This window comes from Alexandromys fortis, unplaced genomic scaffold, assembly GCF_014885135.2.
Source record: "Alexandromys fortis isolate MF-2015 unplaced genomic scaffold, M_Fortis_MF-2015_v1.1 scaffold_5, whole genome shotgun sequence".
Taxonomy (NCBI): Eukaryota; Metazoa; Chordata; class Mammalia; order Rodentia; family Cricetidae; genus Alexandromys; species Alexandromys fortis.
Genome location: NW_026067924.1, coordinates 25,944,333 through 25,964,683, shown reverse-complemented (window position 1 = coordinate 25,964,683; position 20,351 = coordinate 25,944,333). Strand labels below are relative to the sequence as shown.

Sequence of the window (20,351 nt, the reverse complement as noted above, 5' to 3'; positions counted from 1 at the left end):
CCATAATTATGGTCTATTGACAGAACCTGCCCCACACCCAATTAACTGTTATCTGTTATGGCTCCCTTGGCCCATAGGGAGGGGCACTATTAGGAGATGTGGCCTTCTTGGAGGAAGTGTGTTACTGTGGGGGCAGGCTTTGAGGTCTCTTATATGCTCAAGTTAGGCCCAGTGTGACACACATTCTCCTGCCGCCTTTGGATCAAGATGTAGAACTCTCAGCTCCTTCTCCAGCACCATGTCTGCCTGAATGTCGCCATGCCTTCTGCCATGATGATGATGATGCCCTAAAGCTCTGAAACTGTACACCAGCCCAGTTACATGTTTTCCTTTATAAGAGTTGCTGTGGTCATGGTGCTTCTTCATAGCCATAGAAACCCCCTAACTAAGACACAGATTTTTAAAAAGAAGAATTAACTTACCTATGAAATGGAAAGAACGTTGTTAATAATATCTATTTAAAATTGAGCGGAAGTCACATATCCTCAAAGAAAGTATTAAGTTTTAAGTGTTGTGATCCAATCATTCCACATTCCCTCCTTTCTAATTCCTCCCCATCCCTTTATCACTTTGTCTTCTCAGTTTCAGGCACTCTCACTATTTTCACCCACTCATCTACTTCAGTGCTGGCTTGACATACATGAGCAATGATCTCCTGAAGCCTCTCAGGGGCTGTGTCCCTGAAGAAAATGGATACCCCTTCCCTCACCAGCCACCAATTGCCAATGGCTCTATAGGTAGGGGAGGGACTTCACAAACCCTCCCCCTATCCATGTTGGGATTTTGGTTGATCAAATCAAGAATTTTTAAATTCTGTTCTTTCATTGCTGTGAAGGCTTGGGCCCAGGTATAAATTTGGTTAGAAAGGCTAAGCATAAAATTTTAGAAAAAAAAAAAAGATTAACTGATTAGTGTGTGTATGTATGTGTGTCTGTGTGTGCACATGTGTACACATGTGTGTGCAGATGCTTGGAGATCAGAAGGTGGTGGGAGAAATCTCCATCACTCTCTGCCTCCTGTTCCATGGAGCCAGGTTCTCCCCCGAATGCGAGGCTTGCGACTGGGGCAGGTTGAAAGCCATAGGCACCAGCATCTTCTCAGAACTGTGGTTACAGGCTTGTTCTGGGAGGTCAGGCTTTTTACGTGTGCTGAGATTCAAGCTCTGGCCTCATGGTTGAGCAGCAAGTGCCCTTAACTGCTGAACCATCTCTCCAGTCCCAAGAATGGCTTTAATAGAGAGTCATTTGAGTGGGTCTTACATACCTGAAGCCCCTCTTCAGGTTCTTTTTAGTACTTGAAGTTAAACTCAGGGCCTTGTGCAGGCCAGGTAAGCACCCTACCACTGAACTACACCCCCACTCAGGAGCTCAGAGTCCTGACGGGTTGTCCTCTTTGAGTAATCCCAATGCATGCATTTTATTGAACTTATTGTGAACATAAACTGATGAGGGCTCACGAGAAGCAGAGATATTGTTTTATCATTCACTATCCAGGTTCCAGAGCAACGCCTGGCCGACAGAAATCAGCCAGCATGCCCACAATGAATGCTATCCTCTCAGTTTCTTGGCAATCATACTCAAACCAGTGCACTTGATCTAAGGTTTGGTTTTGCATTTAATAAATTTGAAATCATTTATCAAACTTCATCAAATAAAAATAGTTTTAACCTAACCCAGAAAGGGTGCACACCTCTATATTTCCAGTACACAGTGGGAGGCAGGACAGTTTAGAGTTTTAGGCTATCCTAAACTACTTCATGACTTCAGGGCTAGCCTGGACTAACTACATAGTTGTCTTAGTTTGGAGCTCTTTTTTTTTTTCGTTTTTGTTTTGTTTTGTTTTTCGAGACAGGGTTTCTCTGTGGTTTTGGAGCCTGTCCTGGAACTAGCTCTTGTAGACCAGGCTGGTCTCGAACTCACAGAGATCTGCTTGCTTCTGCCTCCCGAGTGCTGGGATTAAAGGCGTGCGCCACCATCTCCAGGCTTAGTTTGGACTTCTAATGCTGTGCTGAAACACCGTGAACAAAAAGTAAGTTGGGAGAAAAGGGTTGATTTGGCTAACAACTTCTATTTTCTTTTTCATCATCAAAGGAAGTCACGGCTGGAACCTGGAAACAGGTGAGGACTCAGAGGCCATGGAGGGGTGCTGCTTACTGGCTTGCTCATCATGGCTTGCTCAGCCAGCTTTCTTATAGAACCCAGGACCACCAGCCTAGGGGTGACACCACCCACAACGGCCTGGGCCCTCCCCCATTAATCACTAATTAAGAAAATGCCCTAAAAATGAAATAAAATAAAAATAAAAAAAGAAAATGCCCTACAGCTGGATCTTATGGAGGCATTTTTTTCAGTTGAGGTTCACTCCTTTCAGATAACTGTGCTTGTATCAAGTTGACATAAAACACAATAGTTTATCAATAGAATGATGCAGTTAAAACAGTGAAGGGAAAACAATCAAGAGAGGACCTCATATAATTCAAGCTGGCTGGGATTTATCATATAGAAGTGAAAAACCTCAAATTTCTGATATTCCTGCCTTCATTTACCAAGTGCTGGGATTGCAGGCATAAACATCACATCTGATTTTATGCATTATTAGGGACTGAACCCAGAGCTTTGTGTATGCCGGGCAAACACACTATCAACTGGGCTGTATCCCCAGCTTTAGTAAGGCTGGTAGTGAAGACAAACACACACAGACCTCTCTATTTACAAACACACACGCACACACACACACACACACACACGCACACACATACGTGTGTATATTTGGACTTTTCAGAGTTACTGGTAGATCCTGACTGGGGATGAAACATTTAGTCCGACAGTTGATGTTGTGAGCATGGCCGTTGATGAGCTCATGATAACTGTTCAGGAGAACATTTAAAGCCTCCTCTGACAAGAGACATTCACAAAGCTTCCCTAGACTTCAATGATGGTGAGTATTAGTAGTCAGATTAGTATCACCCAGAAGAAGTGCCTCTGGTCCTGCCTGCAATTATATTAATTGAGGTCCGAGGACTGGCCCACTGTGAGCGGCACCATTCCCTCGCTGGAATCCTGCATTATGTAAACAGAGAAGGTGAGTTAAATCATGCATCCATTGCTCTCCGTTCTTGATGGTGGGTAAAATATGACCAGCTGCTTCGAGCACCTGCTTCCTTGACTTTCCTGCCTTGAACTGTGAGGCAGAATAAACCCACTCTTCCTATAGCTTCTTTTGTCAAAGTATTTAATCCCAGCAAAAGGGCAAAAAGCTAAGTGAACTTCTGTGTGTATCCTGCTTTATACACCAAACAGGTTTCCCCAGAATGATACAGTCAGAGGTGAAATAGAAGTAACATCGCAATAGACGGGAAGTGCTTGCTCTTAGCCGAGTTACTTCTTTGTGGTTCCATTTCATCAGCAGTGTATTTTGTATTTTAAAGTCCTGTTGCTCTACCCCAACATGAGTGACCAAACTCAGGTCCTTGCAAATGCTAGTCAAGTGATCTACTCCCGAGCTTGCACACAGCCCAGTCAGCACCACAGTTTCAGAAATTAAATGAAAAACCATATGGAGGTGCCTGGTGCAGAGCAGATGTGCAAGGAATACTTGTTTAGACTGGGTTTACATCTGTGCCCAGAATAGGCTCATTCTTCGTGCCGAGAATTTACCTTCAGCGAACACAACTGCACATAGCTGTGTGGCTCCTCCGGCGTATGTTTGGGCAGAGATCTCCACTACTTCTTCACAACGAAGTCAGTACTGCACAGCAAGTGTTACTCTGCGACAGAAAACAGAAGTGCGGTTCTGAACGGATGCCACATTTCTCTCGCATAGATTGCATCAAAGGGGATTTAAAAGAAGCACCCTGGACCGCCTCTGGGTCCAGTCACATGGGCAGAAGATGTACATTTAGAATGCGCTCACATCTTGTTGTAGATTTTGACTGTAAAAGGAGAACTTTCAAGGTAAGAGCAGCTTTCTAGACAAGGAAGTCAGTTATGCTGTGCTTGGAAAAAAAAACAGGAAACGAAACAAAACAAAACAAAACATAAAATTTGGGCTGGGGAGAGAGAGAGCTCAATTGGTAAAGTGCTTGCTGAACAAGCATGAGGACGCAGAAACCATGTTAAAAAAAAAAACCCAAGCATAGTAGTATATTTTTGTAATAACATCATTGGTGGGCAACTACAGGGAAGGAGGGTCCTGGGGGCTCCTAGCCAGCTTGCCCAGCTGCTTAGCAAGTTGCAGGCTAATGAGAGACCCTGTTTCAAAACAAACAGAAAAGCAAGCAAACAAGCAACAATAAACCAATGTGGAACAGGCTGTGGTTCACACAAGTGTGTCGCATGCTACACCCCCGTGCGTCTGTGTGCAGCACACATACAAAAGAAGCTGAATAGACAACAAGCTAACATTCAACCCGGGTCTCTGTTGACCCACATGGGAACATTTTTTTTTTCTCCCTGGAAGAAGAGGGAATGGGATCTTTCCAGAGCACTTGACCGGGATGCCCTCTGACCATCATTTCCAACCTTGTCAACAGCTATCTATGTACTTGACTAGGGTCCTTCTCTTGCTAAGCTTAACCCTCACTGTTGAGTCATTTTCCTCACAACATATCTTGCTATGCCATATGACTGTTTAGCATCTCCAGATGCCTCTCCTCTGATTGCAGAAGAGATGCTGGGCTCCTTATAATATAAAGACTTTAGTGGCCATGTACAGGCTGCCTCTCTGGCCCCATCACCACTCCCTTCTACAGCCTTCCTTCTTTACTGCTCCCTCTTTCCAATTCCCACTTCCTTACAAATACTCAGGATGTAGCACAAATGAATGATCTGTTCATGGATAAATCCCCCAAAGTTTCTTACTCTCTTCCCTTCTTAAGAGGCCATAGTTCAAAGCTGTCTATGAACTAATGATCTCAGCATGTGTCTACTAGGTCAGATGCCTTCCAAGCTTCTCTAGTTGTTTTAAACAGCACTGGATATGGAACCCAGGGTCTCACACATACCAGGCAGATGCTTTAGCACTGAGCTGCAGCTTCAGTCCCACTTCTGATTCTTGAATCCGCCTGTATACCTCCATGGCTTATTGATACTTAACTTATCTCTTAAAATATACAAAACAAACACTTTTATTCTACCCTATCTTCTCTTCCTTTCCAGTAAATCTCCTTCCACTTGGAATATCCACCTCTGTGGCCTTCTTGCCTCTTAAAAAAAAAAACCCAAAACAAACAAATCAAAAAACTTATTTATTTTGTGTGCATTGGTGTTTTGCCTCCATAAATGTCTGTGCATCATGCTTATGTAGTGTCCTTGGAGGCCAAAAAGGCACTGGATCCACTGGAACTTGAGTTAAAGATAGTTTTGAGATAGCTGTCATATGGATGTTGAATTTTGAACCTGGGCCTTTTGCAAGAGCAGTCTTAATCATTGAAAAATCTCTCCAACATCCTTTTTGCTCTTTTGAAATCCAGCCATCCATGTTCTGGCCCAGAACATCTGTTTTTGGAATTCCCTATAAAACATCTTTCTTCCATAGTCTGGTCCCCAGATCTTTTTGCCCAACTGTACTCTCTAGGAGGTATTCATTGACTTTCCTGCCTTAATTTGAAACCTATAAACCTTTTAGCACTACTTCCTACGGAACACTTTGCTTTTGGGGTGTTTCGCAATAGTATTTACAACCCACTAAAATATTTTGTGTTATGCCCTTTGCTCTGGCACCTTTCCTGGTATGTGAGCTCAATTACGACAGGGACTAGGATACTTCTGTTTACTACTGAAACCCAGATCCTAAGGCCCTTGGTGCCTGGTTCATGGAGCATCTCTGTGAATATATATTGAAGTTGGTATTAATTTTCCCTTTAAAATCAAGACTACAGAAGAAAGGAAACATCAGGGAACTAGTAAGGCCAGGAATAATCTGGTGTTTGTAAGTTCTGGTTGGATCTGTGTTCTAATTCATGTGGGCTAGACTCTAACACCAGGCCTGTGAGGAGCTCTTATTTAACTGCTCACACATGGCATGAGAAGATTCAGGCACTTCATTTGAGTGACTCTTCAGGACACATATCTACTCCTATTGTGTAGAAGTATCCTCTGAGATAAAAATCTTCTGTCTAGGAGAGAAGCTCCTTAATGCCTGGGATGTTCTTTTTTTTTTTTTTTTTTTTTTTTTTTTTTGAGCCTGTCCTGGAGCTAGCTATTGTAGACCAGGCTGGTCTTGAACTCACAGAGATCCGCCTGCCTCTGCCTCCCAAGTGCTGGGATTAAAGGCGTGCGCCACCACCGCCCGGCTCTGCCTGGGATGTTCTAAAGGGAGAGGAAACCATTCCATCCTACAGGGAAGTTTTTCAAAACCAAGGAACTTCAGGAAGTTCAAGAAACTGACTAGATTCACTGGAGTTCTCCTTCCTCAAGCATATTTAAGCAGTAAGAGCTGCTACACTATGTCCTTGTAGAAGAGATGCCTGAAAGAGGCTTCCATCAATCTGTTGAGATGCCTTCAAGTTGTACAGTGAGCTCCAGGTTTCCAACTTTTGTGAGCTGTCATCCATGCTGAGATGAGATTTTGGTGATATGCTTGTCATTTTTGTCCCTCATACAGGCTCCTGTGAGTAACCCCTGTAAAACTCAAGTTGGACTTTGGTGGTGTCCTTATTTTGGTGTGTCATTGTTTCATTGTGTAAAGTGAGTAGTCATTTGTTCACACCTTCCCAGGGATGGGGAACAAAAGAAATGCAGACATAGGAAGGCCAGTCCATCTCAAGTGCTCAGTCTATGTCAGTTGGACCACTACCAGAAGCAGCACCTGGGGCTCTTCATCTTTAGGCCAGTCCCTTTAATCTCACACTACCTTCTCAACCATTCTACACAGAGAGAATCTTAGTTGAGGACTCAGTTAGCAAATCAGAGCTAAAACCCAGGTGAGAGCTGGCATGGCTCTAGAGAGCACATCTCAGACAATAAAAAAAAAAGCCCACAATAAAACTGGCTGAAAATTAGCTAAAACACAACAAAGAGTAATGCTAACTGACATTGTTGATGATATAAAAAAATCTATTTAAAATGTATTAAATGTTTAGATCAAATTACAATTAAAATAAGCAGGCAAATGGAGACATCATCATTACCCAAATAATTATTAGAGTTCCCATTTAAACAGAACACATTTTTACTCTCACTGATTTTATTCTGGGGTCATTTCATGGTTACATTAAACATTATAAAGTATCGACTGTATCTTTACATTTTCTTCTAATTAATTACAAACACTGGAAATTTCTAAAAGATTCAGCAGATGAGGCTTAGGTAGAGTTAGATGATGGATATATAATTAAAATAGAATATTTCTGATCATTTCCCAGTTAGCTCAGGCCATTGTTTCTGAATATATCTTGATAGTACTTCAACAATGGTACCAAATGTTGTTAGCCTAACATGTAGCCTAATATTTAGTATTTAACCTGCAATTCTATTCCTCTTATTATCATATCTGTTACTAATTAAATGAATGTGGCAAAAGTCAGGATGGTTGTGATAGATCCATCATGATGGCTACTTGTTGAAATAAAGAGCGGCGGGGCTACGTCCCCAACACCCCGGCCACTTGGCTAGCTCATGCCCGAAATAACAACACACAAACTGTATTCATTTAAGAACTGCTTGGCCCATGAACTCTAACCCTTACAGGCTAATTCTCGCACCTGGACTAGCCCATTTCTAATGATGTGTGTAAGCACCCCAAGGTGCGCTTACCGGGAAGATTCTAGCCTCCGTCCATCATGGTGTCTCTGCTCCAGAGAGCAGAGCTGTTGAGTCTCCGGGAGCAGAGCAGAGTCTGACCTCACTTCCTTCCTCTTCCGCCCAGAATTCTATTCTGTTTATTCCGCCCACCTATCTTTTAACCTATCAGGGCCAGCAGTTTCTTTATTGCTCAGCCAATGAAATCAACAGATTGATATGACACTCCCACATCAGCTACTTGTCAGCTGTTCCTCAGCTGTTCCTCCCAAGCACGGAGTCTTCCCCCTTCCCTCTTGAAAGGGGGTGTCTTGTGCTTTGACTTGACAAACAGAATGCCAGGATCCCAACATCTGTCCTGCTGGGGGAGCTCTGTATCCTGAATTGGAAAATCTCATAGGAAACCTAGCTATCCTGCTGATCTTGCTATGTTTTAGAGGACGCATGCACTTTGAAAAGGGACCCATTGCCTCTCTTGCAAACATAGAAGAAAATGAAGTACCAGGTCTCAGGGAAACCCACAGATGACTGTAGTCACAATGTCATCACAAGTCTGACCAACTGAAGGCCTGTCCAGATGGGACCAGTCCACACTGGGAGCCTATGGATGGTTATTGCTTTAGGTCACTAAATATTAGTACATCTTGGGATATAGTTAAAAGTAACGGGAACGCTAGTTCTTCAATCAATTATATATTCATTGAGAAAATAGTTTCTAAATCAAATTCCAGTATTTTATTTTCAATATAAGATATTCGCTTGTATGAAATCTATCTGAAATTTCATGAACAGAGAAGAAGAAAATGTGTGTATATCCTAAAGGTTAGGCAGGAACAGCAGCATTCAGCCTGGAGCAGCATGAGAGAGTATTTATCACCCTAGAAAGTGGCTGGAGAGGCTGGTGATGGAGGGGGAGAAATGACTGTGAGCTGTGCAGAAGTAAGGACTGCTGTGACGCATGGGTGGGACTGCTTCTGGCTGGTGCTGAGAGGCTTAGGAGGATAGACATACATGTGGGCGATGAGAACATGGAACTAGGTTCATATTCTAAAGCAAAGTCTTATTGTCTTAACTAGCCCACTACACCGTTCATAAATTCTGCCCTTGGGAAGCTAAATAGAGCCTGTGACTATGATCATATGAATACAAGACATGTGTGCTTGTATAAGAAGAACAAAGAGAGAGGTGTGGGTGGGAGGGGAAAGGAGAGAGAGCACATTTACACAGAGTGAGGCCACTTAATGCAAAAAATGTATTAGTTGACTGAATTCAACTGGTCTCAGTGATGAACTTCCTTTTCTTTATTTGTCCAAAGTCACATGACTCTCAAAGTACATAGGATGGGGTTCCAACACACTACTCCCAAACCTGATCTTGGCATTCCAGAAAAAAAAAAAAAGACTACTCTGATCTTCCACTTTTATCCCCAGAGCAAGCCGGTAAAGCTAGGAAAAAAGTATGGTATTTTCCCGAAGGAGATAAGAAGACTGTCATCTGGGAAGAGTCCATGCTGGTTGCGGCAGAAAGGCATGCCCTTCTCCCTGAAGACTGAGAGAGCAGAGATGAAGATGATGAAGATGGTATTCTTGCTGTATTCTCACTAGCCCATCACAGTTAGGCCCTATGCCCTGGCACCGAGTCACATTTTTCTTAGCTGTCTTCACCCATCCTGAGCATGCCAGGAAGCATGAAGGGTTCTTAGAGCACTTCTACCAGGCGCTGGTTGTAGAGCGAGCAGTAAGCGATTGCCCAGCATGCGTAAAACCCTGCTTCACAATCTCCAGCACCATAAAAATAAAATAAAACGAATGCTTTAAAAAAAAGAAAGAACTCACACTGAATAGTTGTGTATGCTTTCTTCTTATTAATGTCTCTTGTTATGGGGACCTTAGCTATGAACCTGACTTTGGCAGAGGAAAAGAATTCTTCTCCCCCATGGACCTCACAGAACACGAAGAGCTGAGAAGAAAAACATATGAACATATCAGGGTAAAAAAAGTTATGGAATGATAAGATTAAGCCAGAGAAATATTTTTTAAAGAGAATAATAATTTATTTAACTAAATTTAACTTCCACCTTCACCTCGGAGATATTTATGAAAATGGCCTCAATGTCATTGTTCACAGTGGCTGCGGTACTGCAGCAAAAGCTAAAACATCCTGCCAAATGCCAAAGCTCCTGGCTTTGGAAACTGGTAAACAAGAGGAAGGAAAAGAAAAAAAGAAATATTTTCCCCCTAAATAGGAGGCGAAGCACTTGATGGTTTTATTTTTGAGGTGATTTCCAGTTGTCGTGCTGAAAGACAACAGTTTTCTTAACTTTAGTTTTAACCTCTAAAAATTCTTGGACTAGAAAGCATCCTATTGTATTGTGTTATTCCAGCTCTGACAGGAAGAAGGTGGTATGACTGAAAATAGCTTAGTAGGAGATCCTGAAAGTCTTCTCTGTATGTGGGGTGTCTGTCTCCTTCTCCACAGTACTTTCTTCCTTGGATTAGGTCCATCTCCATTGTTCTTGAGCTTCAACACCAGCACATCTATTCTATTAGCATCCAGAGAAGAAGTAGAAGATTATTTAGCCCCAGGGACCATCTGTTTGTGCCTCTGCAGTGCTGGGTTATGGGTGCCTTCTACCAAGTCTGGCTTGCACGTCTGTGCCAGAAATCTAAACTGACTCCCATGTTTGCACAGGCAAGCATTTTACCTGCAAAGTCTTTTTCTCTCAACCCTGCCTAAAGCAATATCTTTCAACAATCTTTTCACTCCTCCCCTCAAGTGGCTGGGCTGTTCCCTGTTGTGCACCGCACCCCCGTATCTGTGCTCTGTGCGCTGGCACCCAGTTACCGAGCTTTGGGCAAGGGGCTGGAGGTTAAAATACACAGACACACACAGACAGAGAGACAGCGACATGGGTCATCCTTGAATTCCTCAAGAATGCCCCCTTTATTGTGTTCAGGGGAAGATTATATAGAGATAGCCACACCCCAGCCAAACCCACTAGAAACCACTCTCCTGCCATCAGGAACTCCTGAAGGTCTCGTGCTCAGAGTAGCTGTAGGCACTCAGATCAGGGGATTACAAGAAATTCAGGATCTGGGGTCTCACTGCTCCCAACAGTTCCCTATTTCTCCAGCAGAATTTCTAAACTAGCAGAAAGAAAAGCAAACGTCCCAATGAGTGACTTTCAGCAATTTGGACATATGTAAGACACTGAGGTCTTCAAAAACAATACAAACTTTGTCTTATAGTTGAGTTGGATGTTGCTTAGAGTGGGTGGGGAACCCAGTGTTCACTGTTACTAATAGCATTATGATATCTGTGCACACAGGGTGTGTGTTGCATGGAAATCAAGGTGCTGTAGTGTGTCTTGCAGAAGCTTTAACGGCTATGTCCTGCTATGGCTGAGGATTGCTCCTGTTGGCTTGGATTGCTTCTGTTTAGGAACAGAAAAGCATTTTGCTCCCTGCCACCCCCTTGGAGCAAAAGGGCACTACAAGTACTTGAACTCCTATTAATAGCCCCTGCAAGCACAGCAGCAGCCTGCATTTGCCCGTGTCCAAGTGCTTCTGAAATGACAGGGAGCTTTCAAACAGAACTGGGCTGTGCATTTTTCCAATGCCAACCTTGCTGGCGTTGCTCTGCCCTGTCAAATGCATAATATTGAAAAGCCCAACTGGGCACCTAGTTGCTAGAATGTTCTTGGCTGTTCGCCACCAATCATGTCCCAAGATAGAATTTGCTCAGAGAAGCAGGACTATTCTTAGGTGCTTCCTGTGGTGAACATTAACCAAAAGATTGAAATCTCTGGAAACAGGTAAGGACTGGGTAATGGTAAAGGGGTGTGTAAATTCCTTAGAAAACTCCCCTCCCCCCCAAAAAAGCTATCACCCATACGGTGCTTTAGAAGTGACCAAGGCTGCCAAACTTTGCATGGGAGTTGTCATTTCTAGGACCAGGCATGAACAGATGCTTCACAGGCTTTAAGAGCCTCTCAACTTCCTGAATGATACTTGCAATTTACACACTGATTCTCTCTCTGTCTCTCCGTGTGTGTGTGTGTGCGCACGCGTGCATGCATGCGTGCGTATATGTGTTGATGTGTATATTTGTGCATGAGTATTTATATGGTCTATGCTTGTTTGCATGCCTGTATGGAAGCCAGAAGCTGATATTGGGTTTCTTGCTCTACTATTCTCCACTTTATACTTTAGAGATGGCTTCTCTCACTCAACCTGGAGTACCTTGAGTTTGCTTGCTTAGCTGGTCAGCGGATCACAGGGATTTTCCTGTGGACACCTCTTAAATGCAGGGATCACTGGCAGGCTTGTCATTCCTGGGTTTTTACCTCAATGCTAGAGATTCAAACTTAGGTCCTAGAACTTACAAGCTAGGTACTTCCCCTACTGAGGCATTTCCACAGTTCCTAGGCAAGGCTTTTCTAAATGTTCAGAGTATACACCACAAAAGTCCCAAGGCAGTAGGGAAAAAAAGAGCCAGAATCACCAATTATAGTTTCTGGTCCCAGATTCCAAAAACTGGAAAAAGAAGTAGGGGATCTGCTCCGGCCAGCCTTTTTCTTTTCTCATTACATTCCTTTTAACCAACATCTATTTGGCAGGTTTTTAAATTTAGCAATCTGGTAACGGTTAGTGCATCTCCAAATTCCTGCTCCCACACCATCATAGATCCTCAACCCTCAGAGCTTCAACCTGCACGCCACTCACTGATACGGGCAGCACAAATCGAACGTGATGAGTAACAGGAAGCTGCTCTAGGTAGTTTGTCAAAGGACGGTAGATCTGGAAGATGGTGGGGGATGAAGTCATCAAAATGTATTGTACGAGATTCTCCAATAATTGATAATAATAAAAAAATCCCAGAAATAAAAAATTTTAAGCCAACGCTGAATCATAGTTAATTACAGGTGTGTACTTTCTTCCTTAAGACATTTATGGCAATCATCCTAACAGGAAGGTTTCTCTAACTGATCTCAGATTTAAGGTCTCTTATAAACTCAGATTCTCTGTGGATAGTTCATTTTGTTGGGCCAGACCATACTTCGACCAAGACTGCTTACTTATGCATACTCTTGGCCTGCTCCTACTCCAGTTCTTCCTCTTTATAAACCAAAACTTCCTATCAATTCTTCAAAGATGGTCTTAGAATCACTTGATCCCTTTATGTGTTTTTTTTTTCTCAGTGTGACCACACTGAGCAAAACTCTCTCTACTTTTCAAGGGTGATGGAACCTTGGGATAGCCAAACCTGCAATTTCTGCGAAGCTTGCTTTTAACATAAATAAAGCAAACAGGAGAGCATAAATTATACTAGTTGTTATTATTTTTATGTATGTGTGTATATTTGTGTATGTATGATTCTATGTATGCATGCATGCATATTCCTGTGTCTACAGGTACATATGCGTATGAAGACCAGAGGACAACATAGACTGTCATCTTCATGAAAATCATCTACCTTCACTGAGACAGGGTTTCTCATTGACCTGGAGTTCACCAGTTGCCTAGGTTGGCAGGTAAGTGAGCTCCAGGGATCCTCCTGTCTCTGCCTCTCAAGGGCTGGGCTTAGGAACACTCACCACTACACCTAGCATTTTCAAGTGGGTTCTGAGTGATGGAACTTGGCTTCTCATTTTTACAAGGCAAGAGATTTACTAACTGATCTATTTTCCTAGCTCCCTTCCTGCTACTGCTCAATGAAAAGATGAGTAAAATTAGTATTGCTTTAATTTCCTTACCTGCTTGGTTCAAGTTCTACAGGAAGAGTAAGGAAGTTGGAAATCAGGTTGGGATTTCCATAGGGGCTATAGAAGATCTTCTTGGTTATGAAGCTCATGACCAGGAAATGCGGACACATATCCATGCATCCATGAAGTCTTTCTGTGTGGTTTTTGGCTCACAGTTATTTCAGCATAGCTGCTTTTGTGTTGTGTTTGTGCTATGGTGAACTGTATGATAATCTGTCAGCATTTTTCTGAAGGGTATTTGTATGTTTTTATTGCCCCAAACAGAGAAATAGTCACTGAATCAAAATTAAGTTTTCAAGAGCCAATGCTCTCTCTCTCTCTCTCTCTCTCTCTCTCTCTCTCTCTCTCTCTCTCTCTCTCACACACACACACACACACACACACACACACACACAGGTGTGCACCCTTGCATGCACAAGCAGAGACATGGGGGTGGCTACAAGCCTAGCTATTCCTAAAACTGGGGCAGGAGGATCACAAGTTAATTACAGGCCTGTCTGGTCTACAGAATCAGCTAAGGCCAATCTCAGTAGTTTAGTGAGACCCTGGAACAAACTAAAAACTAAGAGGAGAGCTAGGAATGTATCTCAGACACAGGGCTAGCTTAGCATTTGCAAGGCCCTGAGTTCAAATCTCCAGCACTAAAGAAAAGTCACAGTAATTTATACTTCTAGATAAAACACTCCGTAGTTTTAAACTTTATTATTTTTATTCCTCAACTTTATTTGATTCAAGTGTAAGGAATATACGTCTAGGAAAGAAAAGTGTGACAGCTTTCCTATTGCTGCGATAAAACATCACGACCAAGGCAACTTCTACAAGGGTGGGTTTATCTCAGGCTTACAGATCCGGAGGGATTAGAGTCTGTCCCCATCGTGCAGGGAAGTATGACAGGGGGCATGTGAGACGACAGGAACAGCTGGAAATTCACATCTCACACCGCAAGCAGGAAACACAGAGGCTGAACTTGAAACCTCAAAGTCTGCTCCAGTGACATACTTCCTCCAGCAAAGCCACACACTTTTTAAACCTCTCAGCAGCCACTGACTGGGGACAGAGCGTGAGAATGCTGGGGCTGTAGGGACAGCTCACTCAAATATCCTCACAGCAGTCTGTTTTGATGAAAACATTAGATTTATTGGATGATTTTAATACTGGTTTCTGATTTAACAAAACATTTTTATTTATATGCATGTGTGTGGGTCTACATACATATGCCCAGTGCCCATGGTGGCCCTAAGGGGTGTCAGAGACCTTGGAGCTAGAGTTAGAGTTACAGGTGGTTTTGAACCACCCAGTGTGGGTGCCAAGAACCAACTTTGGGTCCTCTTCAATGGCAGTTTGCACTCTAATCACTGACCGTCTCTCCAGCTCTGGTTCTGATTTTTTTTAAAATAACAATAAATGCATGGGGAAAACCTGCCTCTTATTTGTAGCTTTGCAGCTACAGCAGACACCTGCAGCTGAGTCAGCAAGTCTCGGGGGTGAGCTCTGGACAGGAAACAGATGCAGGTCATGAGCCCTGAACACCACCCAGAAACATATGGAAATGGGTGGGCCACAGAACGTGGGCTACTAAAGCATCTGATTTGCTGTTCGAAGGAGAGGCCAAGCAGGGCACAGAGCTGTGCTGTGGTCACAACAGTCTCTGCCATGGTGAGACAGGAGGATAAGCTCACGTGGAGGTTTCATGTTGTAAAGGTCTCTGTTCTCTCTGTGAGCCTATACCTGGACCACTTGCTCCCTCTGTTCTAGCATGACCACCCTGTCAGATGAATGGCAATATAAATGCTCAGTGAGCATGTTGTCTGGAATAGGAAGAAGTTTAAACAGAACAGATGATGAAGACATTCTAACATAAGGCCATGTGGAGATCTATTAAATGGATCCCATCATCTGGTTTTAGGAATTATGATGACACGCCAGACTTGTTTTGTGGACACGTCTCTTCATCTTGGTTCGTTCTGAAGCCAATCTGTATACCTCATCTTTGTGTCTGCAGACCCATCAGTATTTTTCACTGAAAGGCACTTCAGGAGATGTAAAACCACTGTACCAACATCACAGAAATTCTTCATTGCTTGCTTAATAACATTACTTTGATTTTTACTACAGATGCGACTTAATGTTCTTTTCAAAGCAGCATCAGAGTAGGTCTTAAATTTGAAAGTTCTTTTTTTTTCATTTTTACATCATTAAAGATCTTGACTTACGTATCACACAAGTTTCTTATTGGCATTTCTGCCAATGGTTTTGACAATGATTAATGATAATTGTCAGATTCATTAATTCAATTAAGGGTTAAAAGGTGATGATATTCTGAGTTGGAGAGATGGCTCAGTGCTTAAGAGTGCTTCCTGCTCTTACAGAGGATCAGGGTTTGGTACTAAGCACCCTTGTTGGGCAACTTAAAATCACCTGCAATTCCAGCTCCCAGGGATCTGATACCCTATACCCTATTTTGGCATAAACACACATACATTCACATACAGACACACACACAGAGTGGTGATATTCTGAGTTTACCATTTTGACCCATTAATAAGCTTCTAAATGATTACAATTTTCACCAGTTACTTGTGCAGCCTCAGGTATACTAAGGAAAAGCATCTTTCTCTAGTTGCCAGTTTTTAGATTTATAACACCAGCATTCTGTAAAGGTTACTAATTTTCTTGCATTATCACAAACCCATGGATACTTCAACACATTTCATGTGTTCTTATTATCTGTGAATATTCATTTTGATTTCCAGAATGCCTATTGTGAATTCCATTGGTGTGCTTGCCTTGCAAGCATGAAGATTTGACTTCAACCCTGAAGAACCCATGAGAAAAATTTGTTTGGAGTAATGCTGTGAATTTGATTCCAGACTCAAGCACATGCTGTTAGGTAGTGTCTTTTCTACATGATGGAAAGTTGCACCCATAAAATTTCAACAATATGATCTCCTAAACAAGACCTACACAATGACAACACTGGTGGACACGTCTAAGGGGAGGGGATAAATATCACAGGGCCACGCCCCTAGATGAAGAGTTCTAGGAAATCAATGGTTGTAAGGAAAAAGAGAATTAGTCTTCCCCAAGGACAAGCTTCCAGGCAGATTATCCAAGCCCAAGTGCTTAGCCTTAAACACATATAAATATGAGCAATGCTAAAGGGTCTCAGGTTGTGTGTGTGCGTGCATGCCTGTGTGTGTCTCTCAGGTTGTGTGCCTGTGTGTGTGTGCCTGTGTGTGTCTCTGTGTGAAAAATAATTAAAGAAGAGGCCATGAATTTGAGAGAATTTTAGAGGAACATGGGAAGAACCCAGACCCAGAAAGACTTATGGTATGGACTCACTCATAAGTGGATATTAGACATAAAGCAATGGATAACCAGCCTCTAGTACATGACCCCAAAGAAGCTAGGTAACAAGGAAACCCGTAAGAGAAACATACATGGATCCACGTGGGAAGGGGCAATAGACAAGATATCCTGAGAAAATTGGGAGCATGGGGATAGGGGGAGAAGGGAGGGTAAAAGGGGAGAAGGAGGAGAGAAGGGAAGTGTGTAGGGAACATGATGGTCAAGATGGAGGAAGGACAGAGAGGGAGAGCAAGGAAAGAGATATCTTGATTGAGGGAGCCATTATGGGGCTAGCAAGAAACCTGGAACTAGAGAATTTCCCAGGAATCCACAAGGATGACTCCTGCTAAGACTCTAAGCAATAGTGGAGGGGGTGCCTGAACTGGCCTTCCCCTGTAGTCAGATTGATGACTACCTTAATTGCCATCATAGACCCTTCTTCCAGCAACTGATGGAAGCAGATGCATAAATTCACAGCAAAGCGCTGGATTGAGTTCCCAAAAACCAGTCGAAGAGAGGGAGGAGCGATAATATGAGCAAAGGGGTTAAGAACAAGATGGGGATACCCACTGAAAAACCTACCTGAGCTAATGGGAGCTAATTGACTCTGGACTAACAGTGGGAAAATGAGCATAGGACCAAACTAGACCATCTGAATGTAGGTGACAACTATTTGGTTGGGGCAGTTTGTGTGGCTGCTGCCAATGGAACCAGGATTTATCCCTACTGTTTGAATTGGCTTTTGGAACCCATTCTCTTTGTAGGGATTCCTTACTCAGCCTAGATATAGTATGGAGAGTCTTAGTGATGTGTTAGACTGTGTTGACTCCTCATGGGAAGACTTACCCTCTTTGAGGAGTGGATGGAAGATGGGGTGGGAGGAAAGGTGGAGGGAACGGGAGGAGGAGAGGGAGTGGGAACTAGAATTGGTATGTAAAATGAGAAAAGCTTTTTTTAAGTAAATAAATAAATTTAAAATAAAAAAATTAAGGGGTAAGCATTATGCTAACACAGTACTCATGTGTGGTATTCTCAAAAAAAATAAAAAACATAAAACAATTTAGATACAGAATAACTAGAATCAGCTTTCCCACATTATACTACAAAGCACAAGAGTGGGTATATTTTATACCAAATGAAATGAAGTATAGTTTGTAAAGGATCTACAGAAATCGATGCTTCATAAATATTGACCTACTGTCTTTCATCTCCTTCCTCTGTAAACGGAGCCATAGTAAACTAATATTTGAGCTTATTTCAACTCGCTCTTCTGTGTAATTCTCTTCTTTCAATCTTATTATGAAATCATTTTCTCTAAAATGAATATAAATGTTCTGTGATAAAATTGTAGTTATTTTTAAACATGTAAATACAGGGTCTAGTAGCAAAATAAACATTTATTACCAGTTTTGGGGCTGGGGTTGGTAAAATGTTTGCTTTGTAAGCAAAGGGACCTGCGCTAAATCCCTGGGACTCCTGCAAAGTGTTATGTGTGAAGGACTATATTTGTAAGCCCAGCCGCTGGGGAGGGGCAGTGGCAGGTGGATGCATGGGGCTCACTAGCCAGGTGGCCTGGCCTTCTCACCTGCTCAGTGAGCTCCAGGATAGTGGGAGAAGGCTCCATCTTAAGATAGAGGCAGATGGTGCCGGAAGGGATGGCCCACAGGCTGTCCTCTGGCTTCCACATGCACATACGCACATGTACATGCACAAACATATGAACATACACAATAGTTTCCTATATGACTCCAAATGGAAAATGAGCAATAATGATCATCGGCAACTACTACTTCGTGCTTACTGTGAGTCAGACATGTGTCTACACAGAGTCATGTGCTCATGGTTACTGCCAACCATTTGCCTTAGTTCCTTACTCTGGGAGGTCTTTGCTTTGGAGCGCTTCTGCACTTCTCCTGCCCTGGGAGCCTCTTCCTACTGGGCGTAGTCTGGGCAGCTGTCTTCTCTATGCAATGGCCACACCCTGTCTCCAGTTTGGTTTAAGGCTGTTTGAGGCGTAGCTAGTGGCCTGTTTGGGGGCAATTAAATGGCCAAGAAACAGGAGGAAAAGGATAAGATGTAATATCTCCGTGGAATGCAATGACATTTAGGTAACGGTGACATTTGCTAGGATTAAGAATGTTGATGATGCTGAAGTGATCTGATCCTCTACTAAGACAAAGTTGACCTGATTAAATAAATAAAAATTAAAAAAACCAATCATATATGATTACTTTCACGTTACTGCCCCAGCTCCCCATGTGTGTGTACGTGTGTGCAGGTACGCATGTGTGTGGAGGCTTGATGATAATGTCACCTGTCAGTCCTCAGTCCCTGTCCAGCTTGCTTTTAGATATGAGGTCTTCAATCCATCTAAAGCTCAAGGAGTAGACTAGGCTAGTTCATCACTGAGCCCTACAGATCTGTGTATGTCAGCTTCCCGAGTACTAGGACTAGAAATTTATGCCACTGGGCCTAGTTTTTAGATGGGTTTTCGGGGATTGAGCTCAGGTCCCCATGCTTTTAGAGGCACATGTTTTGCTGACTGTACTGTCACCCACACGTGCCATAAGTTTTAAAAAGTTCACGCGAGTCTTTGAGCTTCATTAGCAAGTAGGTGTGAGGTATGCCAGGTGCTAACCCATGGAGCAAAGCCTTCTGTGATCCGTACCATATACTTGTTACCAGAGGCTTTTCTAGATTCAGAGGTTCCTCTGACTTGCAACTAAAATCTAAAGGTTGTTAAGTAATTATGTTTGAATCTAATTATTTACATTTACTGTTATAGTTTAGAACTCATGAGGCAGTTTGATATATATATTTTAAAATATAACATGTCCTTAACATTAACATTCAGGAGGTGGCCAAACAGGGTTTTTCAGTTTGGGGCCAGCCTGGGCTACCTAGGGAAACCTTATCTGAAAAAGAGATATCACAAGCACACATGACTAATTGATGGTTAATTTTCCAGTTGGGGATCATTGTTCCTCTGCCAAGCCATCGAGGCCAGGAGTAAGAATTTCTAAGTGCTTCTGTTGCAACAATCTTAATGGCTATTTATAGACCATAAATGGTTGGTAAAAGACACGTTTGAATCTAAACCAAAATTAAAATATTTTAAATGATCTAAATGCTGCCAGATATTTAAAAAGAGAAGATTTGTGCCAGAAACTGTTCACAGTTTGAGGCGACTTTCCCACTCCTCTCCCTTCCGTTCTCCCAGCCCTTGTTTCTACTCTCTGGTGGCAACATTGGAGCATACAGATTACTACTGTCCTCAGAAGGCTGTGAAAACCCCATAGAAACAGTCACTGCATCTGAAGTGACGAGCCCACTGGACATTGAAGAAGACTGGGGTAGCATGACACCCAGGATGACTTGCAATGGAGGCCTCCCCCCCCCCCATTCATTTCTTTGATGTCACTATCTGTTCCCTCGCTTCCTTAGGATCCTCTAAGCTGATACCGTTCACCACGGATGTCTGCATCTCTGCTTTCAGCTTC

General features: G+C 42.8%; 1 protein-coding gene across 3 annotated transcripts in view; it reads right to left on the bottom strand.

Annotated features, from left to right (window-relative positions):
- Nucleotides 1–20,351, bottom strand: part of Chrm3 (cholinergic receptor muscarinic 3) — a 446,349-nt gene that overhangs the window by 144,456 nt on the left and 281,542 nt on the right. For 2 of the 3 annotated variants that reach the window (XM_050142311.1, XM_050142312.1), the window contains one exon: nucleotides 3,657–3,766. The exons of the other annotated variant lie outside the window; for it this stretch is intronic. The gene's annotated coding sequence lies outside the window, so the exon portion shown is untranslated. The remainder of the gene's footprint in view (nucleotides 1–3,656; nucleotides 3,767–20,351) is intronic. 3 annotated transcript variants of the gene reach the window in all.